This window comes from Arachis stenosperma, unplaced genomic scaffold (genome assembly GCF_014773155.1).
Source record: "Arachis stenosperma cultivar V10309 unplaced genomic scaffold, arast.V10309.gnm1.PFL2 arast.V10309.gnm1.Scaffold_100025, whole genome shotgun sequence".
NCBI lineage: Eukaryota > Viridiplantae > Streptophyta > Magnoliopsida > Fabales > Fabaceae > Arachis > Arachis stenosperma.
The window spans coordinates 2,542,255-2,557,022 of NW_026651369.1; the positions used below are offsets into that span (position 1 = coordinate 2,542,255).

General features: G+C 41.6%; 1 non-coding gene across 1 annotated transcript; it reads right to left on the bottom strand.

Moving 5' to 3' along the window:
• Positions 1 to 419: 419 nt before the first annotated feature.
• LOC130959879 (small nucleolar RNA R71) lies at positions 420 to 527 on the bottom strand. Its single transcript, XR_009078871.1, has one exon. It is a non-coding gene; the product is annotated as a small nucleolar RNA R71 (small nucleolar RNA).
• Between the last annotated feature and the right edge of the window lie 14,241 nt (positions 528 to 14,768).

Sequence of the window (14,768 nt, forward strand, 5' to 3'; positions counted from 1 at the left end):
AAGAAGAAGAACACATGGCAGCCGAAAACAACACCAATGCCAACAATGCAAAGAAGGTGCTGGGTGACTTTACTGCACCTACTCCCAACTTCTATGGGAGAAGCATCTCTATCCCTGCCATTGGAGCAAACAACTTTGAGCTTAAGCCTCAATTAGTTTCTCTAATGCAACAGAATTGCAAATTCCATGGACTTCCAATGGAAGATCCTCATCAGTTTTTAGCTGAGTTCTTGCAAATCTGTGACACAGTCAAGACTAATGGGGTTGACCCTGAGGTCTACAGACTGATGCTATTCCCTTTTGCTGTAAGAGACAAAGCTAGAATATGGTTGGACTCACAACCTAAAGATAGCCTGGACTCTTGGGAAAAGCTAGTCAATGCCTTCTTGGCAAAGTTTTTTCCACCTCAAAAGTGGAGTAAGCTTAGAGTGGAAGTCCAAACCTTCAGACAGAAGGATGGAGAATCCCTCTATGAAGCTTGGGAAAGATACAAACAATTAATCAGAAGATGTCCCTCAGACATGCTTTCTGAATGGAGCATCATAGGTATCTTCTATGATGGTCTCTCTGAACTATCCAAGATGTCTTTGGATAGCTCTGCTGGAGGATCTCTTCATTTGAAGAAGACGCCTACAGAGGCTCAAGAGCTAATTGAAATGGTTGCAAATAACCAATTCATGTACACTTCTGAAAGAAATCCTGTGAACAATGGGACTAGTCAGAAGAAAGGAGTTCTTGAGATTGACACTCTGAATGCCATACTGGCTCAGAACAAGATATTGACTCAACAAGTCAATTTGATTTCTCAAAGTCTGTCTGGAATGCAAAATGCACCTGGCAGTACTAAGGAAGCTTCATCTGAGGAAGAAGCTTATGATCCTGAGAACCCTTCAATGGAAGAGGTGAATTACCTAGGAGAACCCTATGGAAACACCTATAATTCTTCATGGAGAAATCACCCAAATTTCTCATGGAAGAATCAAGAGAGACCTCAACAAGGTTTCAATAACAATAATGGTGGAAGAAACAGGCTTGGCAATAACAAGCCTTTTCCATCATCTTCTCAGCAACAGACAGAGAGTTCTAAGCAGAATACCTCTGACTTAGCAACAATGGTCTCTGATCTAATCAAAACCACTCAAAGTTTCATGAATGAAACAAGGTCCTCCATCAGAAATTTGGAAGGACAAGTGGGTCAGCTGAGCAAGAAAGTTACTAAACTCCCTCCTAGCACTCTCCCAAGTAATACAGAAGAAAATCCAAAAGGAGAGTGCAAAGCCATAACCATGGCCGAATATGGAGAGGAAAGAGAGGAGGTGGACGCCACTGAGGAAGACCTCAATGGGCGTGCACCAACCTCCTCTGAGTTCCCCAATGAGGAACCATGGGAATCTGAGGCTCAAAATGAGACCATAGAGATTCCATTGGACTTACTTCTGCCTTTCATGAGCTCTGATGAGTATTCTTCCTCTGAAGAGGATGAGTATGTCACTGAAGAACAAGTTGCTAAATATCTTGGAGCAATCGTGAAGCTAAATGACAAGTTATTTGGAAATGAGGCTTGGGAAGATGAATCTCCCTTGCTCACCAAAGAACTGGATGACTTGTCTAGGCAGAAATTACCTCAAAAGAGACAAGATCCTGGGAAGTTTTCCATACCTTGTACCATAGGCACCATGACCTTCAAGAAGGCCCTGTGTGACTTAGGGTCAAGTGTGAACCTCATGCCTCTCTGTAATGGAGAAGCTAGGGATCTTTGAGGTACAAGCTGCAAGAATCTCATTGGAGATGGCAGACAACTCAAGAAAACAAGCTCATGGACTTGTAGAGAATGTTTTGGTAAAAGTTGAAGACCATTACATCCCTACTGATTTCATAGTCCTAGAGACTGGGAAGTGCATGGATGAATCCATCATCCTTGGCAGACCCTTCCTAGCCACAGCAAAGGCTGTGATTGATGTTGATAGAGGTGTGATGAGCGGATAATTTGTACACTTTTTGGCATTGTTTTTAGTATGTTTTTAGTATCTTTTAGTTAGTTTTTAGTATATTTTTATTAGTTTTTATTTAAAATTCACTTTCTGGACTTTACTATGAGTTTGTGTGTTTTTCTGTGATTTCAGGTATTTCTGACTGAAATTGAAGGTTCTGAGCAAAAATCTGATCCAGAGACTGAAAAGGACTGCAGATGCTATTGGATTCTGACCTCCCTGCACTCGAAGTGGATTTTCTGGAGCTACAGAAGCCCAATTGGCGCGCTCTTAACGGCATTGGAAAGTAGACATCCAGGGCTTTCCAGCAATATATAATAGTCCATACTTTGTCCAATATTTGATGGCCCAAACTCGCGTAGCAATCCGGCCTCAGAATTCCAACGTTAAACGCCGGAACTGGAATAAAAGTTGGAGTTAAACGCCCAAACTGGCATGAAAGCTGGCGTTTAACTCCAGAAAACGTCTCTACACTTAAAAGCTTCAATGCTCAGCCCAAGCACACACCAAGTGGGCCAGGAAGTGGATTTTTCTGTCATTTTACTCATTTCTGTAAACCTTAGGATACTAGTTTACTACTTATAGGACCTTTTGACTTTGTAATCAGTACCGAATGCTACCGAATGCGACCTTATGACATTGTACACATTTTCTTCCACAGCATGAGTCTCTAAACCCCATGGTTGGGGGTGAGGAGCTCTGCTGTGTCATGATGGATTAATGCAATTACTACTGTTCTCATTCAATCATGCTTGCTTCCATTCTAAGATAATACTTGTTCTTAATCCGGATGAATGTGATGATCAGTGACAATCATCATCATTCTCAACTATGAACATGTGCCTGACAACCACCTGTTCTACCTTAGATTAAGTAGTTATCTCTTGGATTCTTTTATCGGAATCTTCGTGGTATAAGCTAGACTGATGGCGGCATTCAAGAGAATCCGGAAGGTCTAAACCTTGTCTGTGGTATTCTGAGTAGGATTCAATGACTGAATGACTGTGACGTGCTTCAATCTCCTGAAGGCGGGGCGTTAGTGACAGACGCCAAAAGAATCACTGGATTCTACTCCGGTCTGATTGAGAACCGACAGATGGAATGTCGTGCCGTGACAGGGCATTAGGAATCGTTCCAATGAGAGGATGGGAGGTAGCCACTGACAATGGTGAAACCCTACACACAGCTTGCCATGGAAGGAGACTTGCGTGTTTGATGAAGAAGACAGTAGGAAAGCAGAGATTCAGAAGATGGAGCATCTCCAAACCTCAACCTATTCTCCATTACTGCAAAACAAGTAACCATTTCATGTTCTTTTGCTTTTCACAAACAATCCTGATAATTTCTGCTATCCTGACTAAGATTTACAAGATAACCATAGCTTGCTTCAAGCCGACAATCTCCGTGGGATCGACCCTTGCTCACGCAAGGTATTACTTGGACGACCCAGTGCACTTGCTGGTTAGTTGTGCGGGATTGCAAAAGGTTATTGCAATTTCGTGCACCAAGTTTTTGGCGCCGTTGCCGGGGATTGTTCGAGTTTGGACAACTGACGGCTTGTCTTGTTGCTTAGATTAGGACTGTTTTATTTTTATTGGTTTAGAGTCTTTTAGTTGAGTCTAGTTTCATATTTTAAGTTTGGTGTCATTTGCATGCTTTTGTTTTTCTTTTGATTTTCGAATTTTTCTTGTTCTTAGTCCCTTTTTGATTCACAAAAATTCTAAGTTTGGTGTCTTCTTTGTGTTTTTCCTTTAAAATTTTCGAAAAAAATAGTGTTTGATTTTCTAAAATTTTAAGTTTGGTGTCATTTTGTGTTTTTCTCTTTCCTCCTTTTAAAAAAAAATCAAATCTTTTTCATAAAAATCTTTCAATCATATCCTCTTAATTGCTGTTTTCAAAATCTTTTTCCTTACTAATTGATTTAGTTCTCAATTTGCTTTGATCTTATTTTATTTTAATTTTCGAATTTTATTTATTTTCCTTTTGTTTTATTTGTTTTATTTTAATTTTTTTCGGTTTTTTTTTTTTCAAAAATAAAAATAAACAAAATTTATCTCTTTGCAATCATTCTCATTTCCCTTTTGTCCATTATGGACTTAAGTGGAATTAATCAGTCCAAGAGGACTCTGGGGTCCTATGCCAACCCCAATACAGCTGCATATGTGAGTAGCATCTGTGTACCTCCCATCAAAGCAAGCAGCTTTGAGCTAAACCCTCAACTCATTATCATAGTGCAGCAAAATTGCCAGTATTCCGGTCTTCCAGAGGAAGAACCTACTGAGTTTCTGGCACAGTTCTTACAAATTGCTGACACAATACATGATAAAGAGGTAGATCAGGATGTCTACAGACTGTTACTATTTCCATTTGCTGTAAAAGATCAAGCAAAAAGGTGGTTGAATAACCAACCTACAGCAAGCATAAAGACATGGAAACAGTTATCAGAAAAATTCCTGAATCATTTTTACCCTCCAAAAAGGATGACACAGCTAAGGCTGGACATCCAAGGCTTTAAACAAGAGGATAATGAATCCCTTTATGATGCCTGGGAGAGGTATAGAGGTATGCTTAGAAAATGCCCCTCTGAAATGTTTTCAGAGTGGGTACAGTTAGACATCTTCTACTATGGGCTTACAGAAAAAGCTCAGATGTCTTTAGACCACTCAGCTGGTGGATCTATACACATGAGAAAGACAATTGAAGAAGCTCAAGAGCTTATAGACATTGTTGCTAGAAACCAATACTTATATTCTAGCAAGGAATTCGTTCCACAAGAAGAGGTCATGGCAGTAGTCAATGATCCTGATCCTCAAGAACAGATGAATGAGCTTAATCAACAATTGCTCCTGATGACAGAACAGTTAGCAGAATTCAAAGAGATGCTCCATGAAACTAAAGTTGCTAATAAGAGCATAGAACTACAGTTGAATCAAGCAAAACAGCAAATATCTAAACAAATAACAGAGGAGTGTCAAGCAGTTCAACTGAGGAGTGGGAAAACACTGAATGCCACTGCTCAAAAGAGCAAGAAGTCAATTAAGGAACAGTTGACAGAGGATAACCAAGCCACTGTTCAAAATCCCTCTGAGGACAGTAAGAGCCCAGAGAGGAATATTATTGGCGTTCAAACGCCAGAAAGGGAAGGAAAGTTGGCGTTAAACGCCCATTCCTTGCCCAATACTGGCGTTCAAACGCCAGAATATGGAGGAAAGCTGGCGTTAAACGCCCATTCCCTGCCCAGTTCTGGCGTTCAAACGCCAGAAAAGGGGGAGAAGTTAGCGTTTAACGCCCAAACTTCATCCACTCCTGGCGTTCAAACGCCCAAGGAGAATCAGGCACCTGAGAGTTCTGATGATTATCCCCCTAACAAGGCCTCTTCAACCATTTCTGTAAGGAATAAACCTGCAGCATCTAAGGTTGAAGAATATCAAGCCAAGATGCCTTATCCTCAGAAACTCCGCAAAGCGGAACAGGATAAGCAATTTGCCCGCTTTGCAGACTATTTAAGGACTCTTGAAATAAAGATTCCGTTTGCAGAGGCACTTGAGCAAATACCCTCTTATGCTAAGTTCATGAAAGAGATCTTAAGCCATAAGAAGAATTGGAGAGAAACTGAAAAAGTGTTTCTCACTGAAGAATGCAGTGCAGTCATTTTGAAAAGCTTACCAGAAAAGCTTCAAGATCCTGGAAGCTTTATGATACCCTGCACATTAGAAGGCGCCTGCACCAAGATAGCCCTATGTGATCTTGGAGCAAGCATCAATCTAATACCTGCATCCACTATCAAAAAGCTTGGGTTGACTGGAGAAGTCAAACCAACCAGGATATGCCTCCAACTTGCTGATGGTTCCATTAAACACCCATCAGGCATAATAGAGGACATGATTGTCAAGGTTGGGCCATTTGCCTTTCCAACTGACTTTGTGGTGCTGGAAATGGAGGAGCACAAAAGTGCAACTCTCATTCTAGGAAGACCTTTCCTAGCAACTGGACGAACTCTCATTGATGTACATAAAGGGGAAGTAACCCTGAGAGTCAATGAGGATGAGTTCAAGTTGAATGCTGTGAAAGCTATGTAGCATCCAGACACACCAGAAGACTGCATGGACGTTGACATTATTGATTCTCTGGTAGAAGAGATCAATATGGCTGAAAGCCTAGAATCAGAGCTTGAGGACATCTTCAAAGATGCTCAACCTGATCAAGAAGAACTAGAGGAAGTAAAGGAATTTTCGAAAATTCCTCAGGAGGAGGATAAGCCTCCCAAGCCTGAACTCAAACCATTACCATCATCCTTGAAATATGCATTTCTGGGAGAGGGTGACACTTTTCCAGTAATTATAAGCTCTGCTTTAAATTCACAGGAAGAGGAAGCACTGATTCAAGTGCTAAGGACACACAAGACAGCTCTTGGGTGGTCCATAAGTGATCTTAAGGGCATTAGCCCAGCTAGATGCATGCACAAGATCCTGTTGGAGGATAATGCCAAACCAGTGGTTCAACCACAGAGGAGGCTAAATCCTGCCATGAAGGAAGTGGTGCAGAAAGAGGTCACTAAATTACTAGAGGCTGGGATCATTTATCCTATTTCTGATAGCCCCTGGGTGAGCCCTGTCCAAGTTGTTCCCAAAAAGGGAGGCATGACAGTGGTTCATAATGAAAAAAATGAACTGGTTCCCACCAGGACAGTCACAGGGTGGCGCATGTGTATTGACTACAAAAGGCTCAATACAGCCACCAGAAAGGATCATTTTCCTTTACCATTCATAGACCAAATGCTAGAAAGACTAGCTGGCCATGATTATTACTGCTTTTTGGATGGCTATTCAGGCTACAACCAAATTGCAGTAGACCCTCAGGACCAAGAGAAAACAGCATTCACCTGCCCTTCAGGCGTGTTTGCCTATAGGAGAATGCCTTTTGGTCTGTGCAATGCACCTGCAACCTTTCAGAGGTGCATGCTCTCTATCTTCTCAGATATGGTAGAGAAATTTCTGGAAGTCTTCATGGATGACTTTTCAGTATATGGAGACTCATTCAGCTCCTGTCTTAACCACCTATCACTTGTCCTGAAAAGATGCCAAGAGACTAACCTGGTTTTAAACCGGGAGAAATGTCACTTTATGGTGACTGAAGGAATTGTCCTTGGGCACAAAATTTCAAGCAGGGGAATAGAGGTGGATAAGGCAAAGGTAGAGGTAATTGAAAAATTACCACCACCTGCCAATGTTAAGGTAATCAGAAGCTTTCTGGGACATGCAGGATTTTACAGAAGGTTTATCAAGGATTTTTTCGAAAATTGCCAAACCTCTGAGTAATCTGCTAGCTGCTGACACTCCATTTATCTTTGATAATGAGTGTCTGCAGGCATTTGAGACCCTGAAAGCTAAGCTGGTCACAGCACCAGTTATCTCTGCACCAGATTGGCCATTACCATTTGAATTAATGTGTGATGCCAGTGATCATGCCATTGGTGCAGTGTTGGGACAGAGGCATAACAAACTTCTGCATGTCATTTATTATGCCAGCCGTGTTCTAAATGATGCACAGAAGAATTACACAACCACAGAAAAGAATTACTTGCAGTGGTTTATGCCATTGACAAGTTTAGATCCTACCTAGTAGGATCCAAAGTGATTGTGTACACTGACCATGCTGCTCTTAAATACTTACTCACAAAGCAGGATTCAAAACCCAGGCTTATCAGATGGTGTTGCTTCTGCAAGAGTTTGATATAGAAATAAGAGACAGAAAAGGGACAGAGAATCAGGTAGCTGACCATCTGTCCAGAATAGAGCCAGTAGTTGGGGCGTCCCTCCCTTCTACTGAGATTTCTGAGACTTTCCCAGATGAGCAATTATTTGCCATTCAGGAAGCTCCATGGTTTGCAGACATTGCAAACTATAAAGCTGTGAGGTTCATACCCAAAGAGTACAGTTACATGCAGAAAAAGAAATTAATTGCAGATGCCAAGTACTACCTTTGGGATGAACCATATCTCTTTAAGAGATGTGCTGACGGAGTGATCCGCAGGTGTGTACCCAGAGAAGAAGCACAGAGGATCCTATGGCACTGCCATGGATCACAGTATGGAGGATATTTTGGAAGTGAGCGAACAGCCACTAAAGTCCTCCAATGTGGCTTCTACTGGCCTACTCTCTATAAAGATTCCCGAGAGTTTGTGCGTAACTGTGACAGTTGCCAAAGAGCTGGTAACCTGCCTCATGGATATGCCATGCCTCAACAAGGGATATTAGAGATAGAGCTGTTTGATGTATGGGGAATTGACTTCATGGGGCCATTCCCACCATCATACTCAAACACTTACATTCTGGTGGCAGTGGACTATGTATCTAAGTGGGTAGAAGCATTGCTACACCCACTAATGATACTAAGACCGTACTGAAATTCCTCCAGAAGACATTTTCAGCAGATTTGGCGTCCCCAGAGTGCTAATCAGTGATGGGGGCACTCATTTCTGCAATAAACAGCTATACTCTGCTATGGTTAGATATGGAATTAGCCAAAAAGTGGCAACTCCGTATCATCCACAGACAAATGGCAAGCAGAAGTCTCTAACAGAGAGCTAAAAAGAATCCTAGAACGGACTGTAATGTCCCGAAGAAAGGATTGGGCAAGGAGCTTGGATGATGCTCTGTGGCATACAGAACAGCATTCAAGACTCCTATAGGTACCTCCCCATACCAATTGGTGTATGGGAAGGCCTGTCATTTGCCTGTGGAACTGGAACACAAAGCCTTCTGGGCAACCAGATTCCTAAACATGGATGCACAGTTAGCTGGTGAGAAAAGACTGCTCCAGCTAAATGAGCTAGAGGAGTTCAGACTCAATGCCTTCGAAAATGCAAAAATTTATAAGGAAAAGGCAAAGACGTGGCATGACAAGAGATTGTCAACCAGAGTCTTTGAGCCAGGACAAAAAGTTCTGCTCTTCAACTCCAGGCTCAAACTGTTTCCAGGAAAACTCAAATCCCGGTGGAGGGGTCCATATGTGATTACAGGAGTGTCACCATATGGATATGTTGAGCTTCAGAATATTGATTCTGATAAGAAGTTCATTGTTAATGGACAGAGAATCAAACACTATCTTGAAGGAAACTTTGAGCAGGAGTGCTCAAACTGAGACTAGAGTGATTCTCAGTGAAAGTCCAGCTAAAGACAGTAAAGAAGCGCTTACTGGGAGGCAACCCAGTCATTAGTAGGTTGTATGATTTGTTCTTACAGAGGCAAATATCAAAAAATGAAGGAATTCACAGAGTTACAGAAGGATTCAGCTCAAAAAGCAGAGAAATGAGCTTACTGGCGAAAAAATGCCAGTAAGGTGCATTTTGGGCGTTAAACGCCAGAATGGGTACCATTCTGGGCGTTTAACGCCAGGTGTGCAGCATCACTGGGCGTTCAGAAAAACGCCCAGTGAGGAAGGTTTTCTGGCGTTTAACGCCAGCCAGGGTACCTGGCTGGGCGTTAAACGCCCAAAAAGGGTGACAAGTGGGCGTTAAACGCCAGAATGGGTGCCATTCTGGGCGTTTAACGCCAGAAAGGTGGGGGGGACCACATTTTTGTTTTCAACTCAAATTTTTTTAAACTTTCCTCTTTTTACCCATAATCTTCTACATAAATGCACTTCAACCTTTCATCATTCACTTTCAAATCTTCACAAATCAAAACCATTCTTCAAATCTATTTCAAAATAATCTCAAATCTTCTTCAAAAACTCACCCTTTTCTCAAATTTTTTTTAAAATCTTTTCAAATCTCCTTTCAAATCTCTCTTTTGTTTTCAAAATTCTAATCCCCCCACTCTATAAATGAACGTTCCTCACCCCTCCTTCCTCACACCATTCGAATTTCCTCTCTCTCTTTCTCTCTCTTCTCTTCTTTCTTTTCTTTTTGCTTGAGGACAAGCAAACCTCTAAGTTTGGTGTGCTTTTCCGTGATCACTAAGCCAAAATCTATCAAGATCATGGCTCCCAAGGGAAAACAAACCAACTCAAGAGGAAAGAAAGAGACTAATCCAAAGAATCTTTGGAATGAAGAGAAGTTCTTAACCAAAGAACATGAAGACCATTATCACAAAATAATGGGTCTGAGGTCAGTGATCCCGGAAGTTAAATTTGATCTGAAAGAAGATGAATATCCGGAGATCCAAGAGCAAATTCGAAACAGAGGTTGGGAAGTTCTGACCAATCCTGAGACAAAGGTTGGAAGGAACATGGTTCAGGAATTCTACTCAAATCTGTGGCTAACAGATAAGCAAAGAATGACTGGAACCGCTTACCATACCCACAGAACCATGGTCAGAGGGAAAGTTATGTACTTCCATCTGGACAAAATAAGAGAAATCTTCAACTACCTCAACTACAAGATGATCCTGATTCCTTCAATAGGAGGATGGTGAGAGTAGATAAAGGTTTGGATCAAGTTCTAGAGGACATCTGCCTCCCTAGGACTAAGTGGATAACCAATTCAAAGGGTGTCCCAAACCAACTCAAGAGGGGAGACCTCAAGCCAATTGCAAGAGGTTGGCTAGACTTTATTGGGCGTTCCATATTGCCCACTAGCAACCGTTCTGAGGTCACCATCAAGAGAGCAGTGATGATTCATTGCATTATGCTTGGAAAAGAAGTGGAGGTTCATCATGTGATTGCTTGTGAGATCTACACCATTGCAAATAAGAATTCCACTGAGGCCAAACTGGCTTACCCAAGCTTGATTTCCTTGCTCTGTAAAGAGGCTGGGGTGAAGATGGGAGTAGATGAGTTCATACCCATTGAACACCCAATCACCAAGAAGTCAATGGAAGGACAAGTGCAAGACAACTCCATTAAGAGGAGGGCGCAGGAATTCCTCCCTGAATTCCCAAGAATTGACTACTGGTCCAGCCTAGAAGCATCTATCAACAAGCTGCAAGAGACTATGGAGCAACTAAAGGAAGAACAGCAGAATCAGAACTTCATGCTCTGCAAATTGCTAAAGGAACAAGAGAAGCAGGGGCGTGAACTCCAAGAGGTTAAACGCCAAAAGCTCGCCTCTCAAGCTGAGGGAGCATCCACTTCTCAAAATCAAGGTTGTTGAGTCCTAACTCTGTGAAAACCTCTATCATTAGGAGCCTCTGTTTTTCGTTTTTTTTTTATTTTCCTCTATTTTGTTTTTATTTTTCGTTTTTCTAGTCTCATTCTATATCTATTTTTGAGTCTTGTTTTTAATTCATAATTAATAAAATTAAAGTTATGCCTTAAAGTTATGAATGTCCTATGAATCCATCACCTCTCTTAAAAGAAAAAATGCTTTAATCACAAAAGAACAAGAAGTACAGGATTTCGAAATTTATCTCTGAAACTAGTTGAATTAGTTTGATGTGGTGACAATACTTTTTGTTTTCTGAATGAATGCTTGAACAGTGCATATGTCTCTTGAATTTGTTGTTTTTAAGAATGTTAAATTTGTTGGCTCTTGAAAGAATGAGGAGAAAGAGAACTGTTATTGAGGATCTGAAAAATCATCAAATTGATTCTTGAAGCAAGAAAAGCAGTGAAAAAAAATTTCGAAAAAAAAAGAGAAAGAAAAAAGAAGAAAAGAAAAAAAAAAGAGAAGGAAATAAAGTTGTGATCCAAGGCAAAAGAGTGTGCTTAAGAACCCTGGACACCTCTAATTGGGGACTTTAGCAAAGCTGAGTCACAATCTAAGAAGGTTCACCCAATTATGTGTCTGTGGCATGTATGTATCCGGTGGTAATACTGGAAGACAGAGTGCTTTGGGCCACAGCCAAGACTCATACACTGGCTAGGTTCAAGAATCAATATACTTAACTAGGAGAACCAATAACACTATCTGAGTTCTGGGTTCTTATAGATGCTAATCATTCTGAACTTCAAAGGATAGAGTGAGATGCCAAAACTGTTCGGAGGCAAAAAGCTGCTAGTCCCGCTCATCTAATTGGAGCTATGTTTCTTTGATATTTTGGAGTCTATAGTATATTCTCTTCTTTTATCCTATTTTGATTTTCAGTTGCTTGGGGACAAGCAACAATTTAAGTTTGGTGTTGTGATGAGCGGATAATTTGTACACTTTTTGGCATTGTTTTTAGTATGTTTTTAGTATCTTTTAGTTAGTTTTTAGTATATTTTTATTAGTTTTTATTTAAAATTCACTTTTCTGGACTTTACTATGAGTTTGTGTGTTTTTCTGTGATTTCAGGTATTTTCTGACTGAAATTGAAGGTTCTGAGCAAAAATCTGATCCAGAGACTGAAAAGGACTGCAGATGCTGTTGGATTCTGACCTCCCTGCACTCGAAGTGGATTTTCTGGAGCTACAGAAGCCCAATTGGCGCGCTCTCAACGGCATTGGAAAGTAGACATCCAGGGCTTTCCAGCAATATATAATAGTCCATACTTTGTCCAAGATTTGATGGCCCAAACCCGCGTAGCAATCCGGCCTCAGAAATTCCAGCGTTAAACGCCGGAACTGGAATAAAAGTTGGAGTTAAACGCCCAAACTGGCATGAAAGCTGGCGTTTAACTCCAGAAAACGTCTCTACACTTAAAAGCTTCAATGCTCAGCCCAAGCACACACCAAGTGGGCCAGGAAGTGGATTTTTCTGTCATTTTACTCATTTCTGTAAACCTTAGGATACTAGTTTACTACTTATAGGACCTTTTGACTTTGTAATCAGTACCGAATGCTACCGAATGCGACCTTATGACATTGTACACATTTTCTTCCACAGCATGAGTCTCTAAACCCCATGGTTGGGGGTGAGGAGCTCTGCTGTGTCATGATGGATTAATGCAATTACTACTGTTTCTCATTCAATCATGCTTGCTTCCATTCTAAGATAATACTTGTTCTTAATCCGGATGAATGTGATGATCAGTGACAATCATCATCATTCTCAACTATGAACATGTGCCTGACAACCACCTGAGTAGGATTCAATGACTGAATGACTGTGACGTGCTTCAATCTCCTGAAGGCAGGGCGTTAGTGACAGACGCCAAAAGAATCACTGGATTCTACTCCGGTCTGATTGAGAACCGACAGATGGAATGCCGTGCCGTGACAGGGCATTAGGAATCGTTCCAATGAGAGGATGGGAGGTAGCCACTGACAATGGTGAAACCCTACACACAGCTTGCCATGGAAGGAGACTTGCGTGTTTGATGAAGAAGACAGTAGGAAAGCAGAGATTCAGAAGATAGAGCATCTCCAAACCTCAACCTATTCTCCATTACTGCAAAACAAGTAACCATTTCATGTTCTTTTGCTTTTCACAAACAATCCTGATAATTTCTGCTATCCTGACTAAGATTTACAAGATAACCATAGCTTGCTTCAAGCCGACAATCTCCGTGGGATCGACCCTTGCTCACGCAAGGTATTACTTGGACGACCCAGTGCACTTGCTGGTTAGTTGTGCGGGATTGCAAAAGTGTTATTGCAATTTCGTGCACCAAGGTGAACTAATCATTCAAGTGAATGAAGAATCCTTTGTGTTTAAGGCTCAAGGATATCCCTCTGTCACCATGGAGATGAAGCTTGAAGAGCTTCCCTCAAATCAGAGACAAATAGAGCCCCCAAAGTCAAACTCTAAGTTTGGTGTTGGGAGGCCACAACCAAACTCTAAGTTTGGTGTTGAACCCCCACATTCAAACTCTAAGTTTGGTGTTGGGAGGTTCCCACATTGCTCTGAGTATCTGTGAGGCTCAATTAGAGCCATCTGTCAAGCTACTGACATTAAAGAAGCGCTTGTTGGGAGGCAACCCAATGCTTATATTTTATATATTTTCTTTTGTTATGTTTTTTTTGTAGGTTGATGATCATAAGAAGTTACAAAATCAATGAAAAAAGCAAAAACAAAATGAAAAACAGGAAGAAAAACAGCACACCCTGGAGGAAGATGTTGCTGGCGTTCAAACGCCAGTAAGCCTAGCAGTTGGGCGTTTAACGCCCAGTCTGGCACCATTCTGGGCGTTTAACGCCAGAAAGGGGCACCAGACTGGCGTTAAACGCCAGAAAAGGGCAAGAACCTGGCGTTAAACGCCAGGAATGGGCACCAGCCCGGCGTTTAACGCCAGAAATGCCTCAAAACGTGATTTTGAGTGTCATTTGGTGCAGGGATGACTTTTCCTTGACACCTAAAGATCTGTGGACCCCACAGGATCCCCACAAACCCCTCACCTATCAAATCCCATCTCTCTCTTCACCACTCACCTCCATAAAACCCCACTTACCTCACCATCCAAATTCAAACCACTACTTCTTCCCCTTTTGGCCTAACCACAAAGCCATCTCCCTCTCCTCCATTTCTTCTTCTTCTACTCTCTTCTTTCTTCTTTTGCTCGAGGACGAGCAAACCTTTTAAGTTTGGTGTGGTAAAAGCATTGCTTTTTGTTTTTCCATAACCATTTATGGCATCCAAAGCCGGTTCAACTGAGAAGGCATGACCTCAAGCCCATCACTAAGAAGAAGATGGAGCAAACAAGAGACCCCTCTCATCATGAGATCCCTGAGATATCTCAAGGGATGCACTTTCCTCCACAAGACTATTGGGAGCAACTGAACACCTCCCTAGGAGAATTAAGTTCCAACATGGGACAACTAAGGGTGGAGCACCAAGAACATGCCATCCTCCTCCATGAAATTAGAGAAGATCAAAGAATCATGAGAGATAAGCAACAAAGACAAGGAAGAGACATTGAGGAGCTCAAGCACTCCATAGGATCTTCAAGAGAAAGAAAGAGCCGCCATCACTAAGGT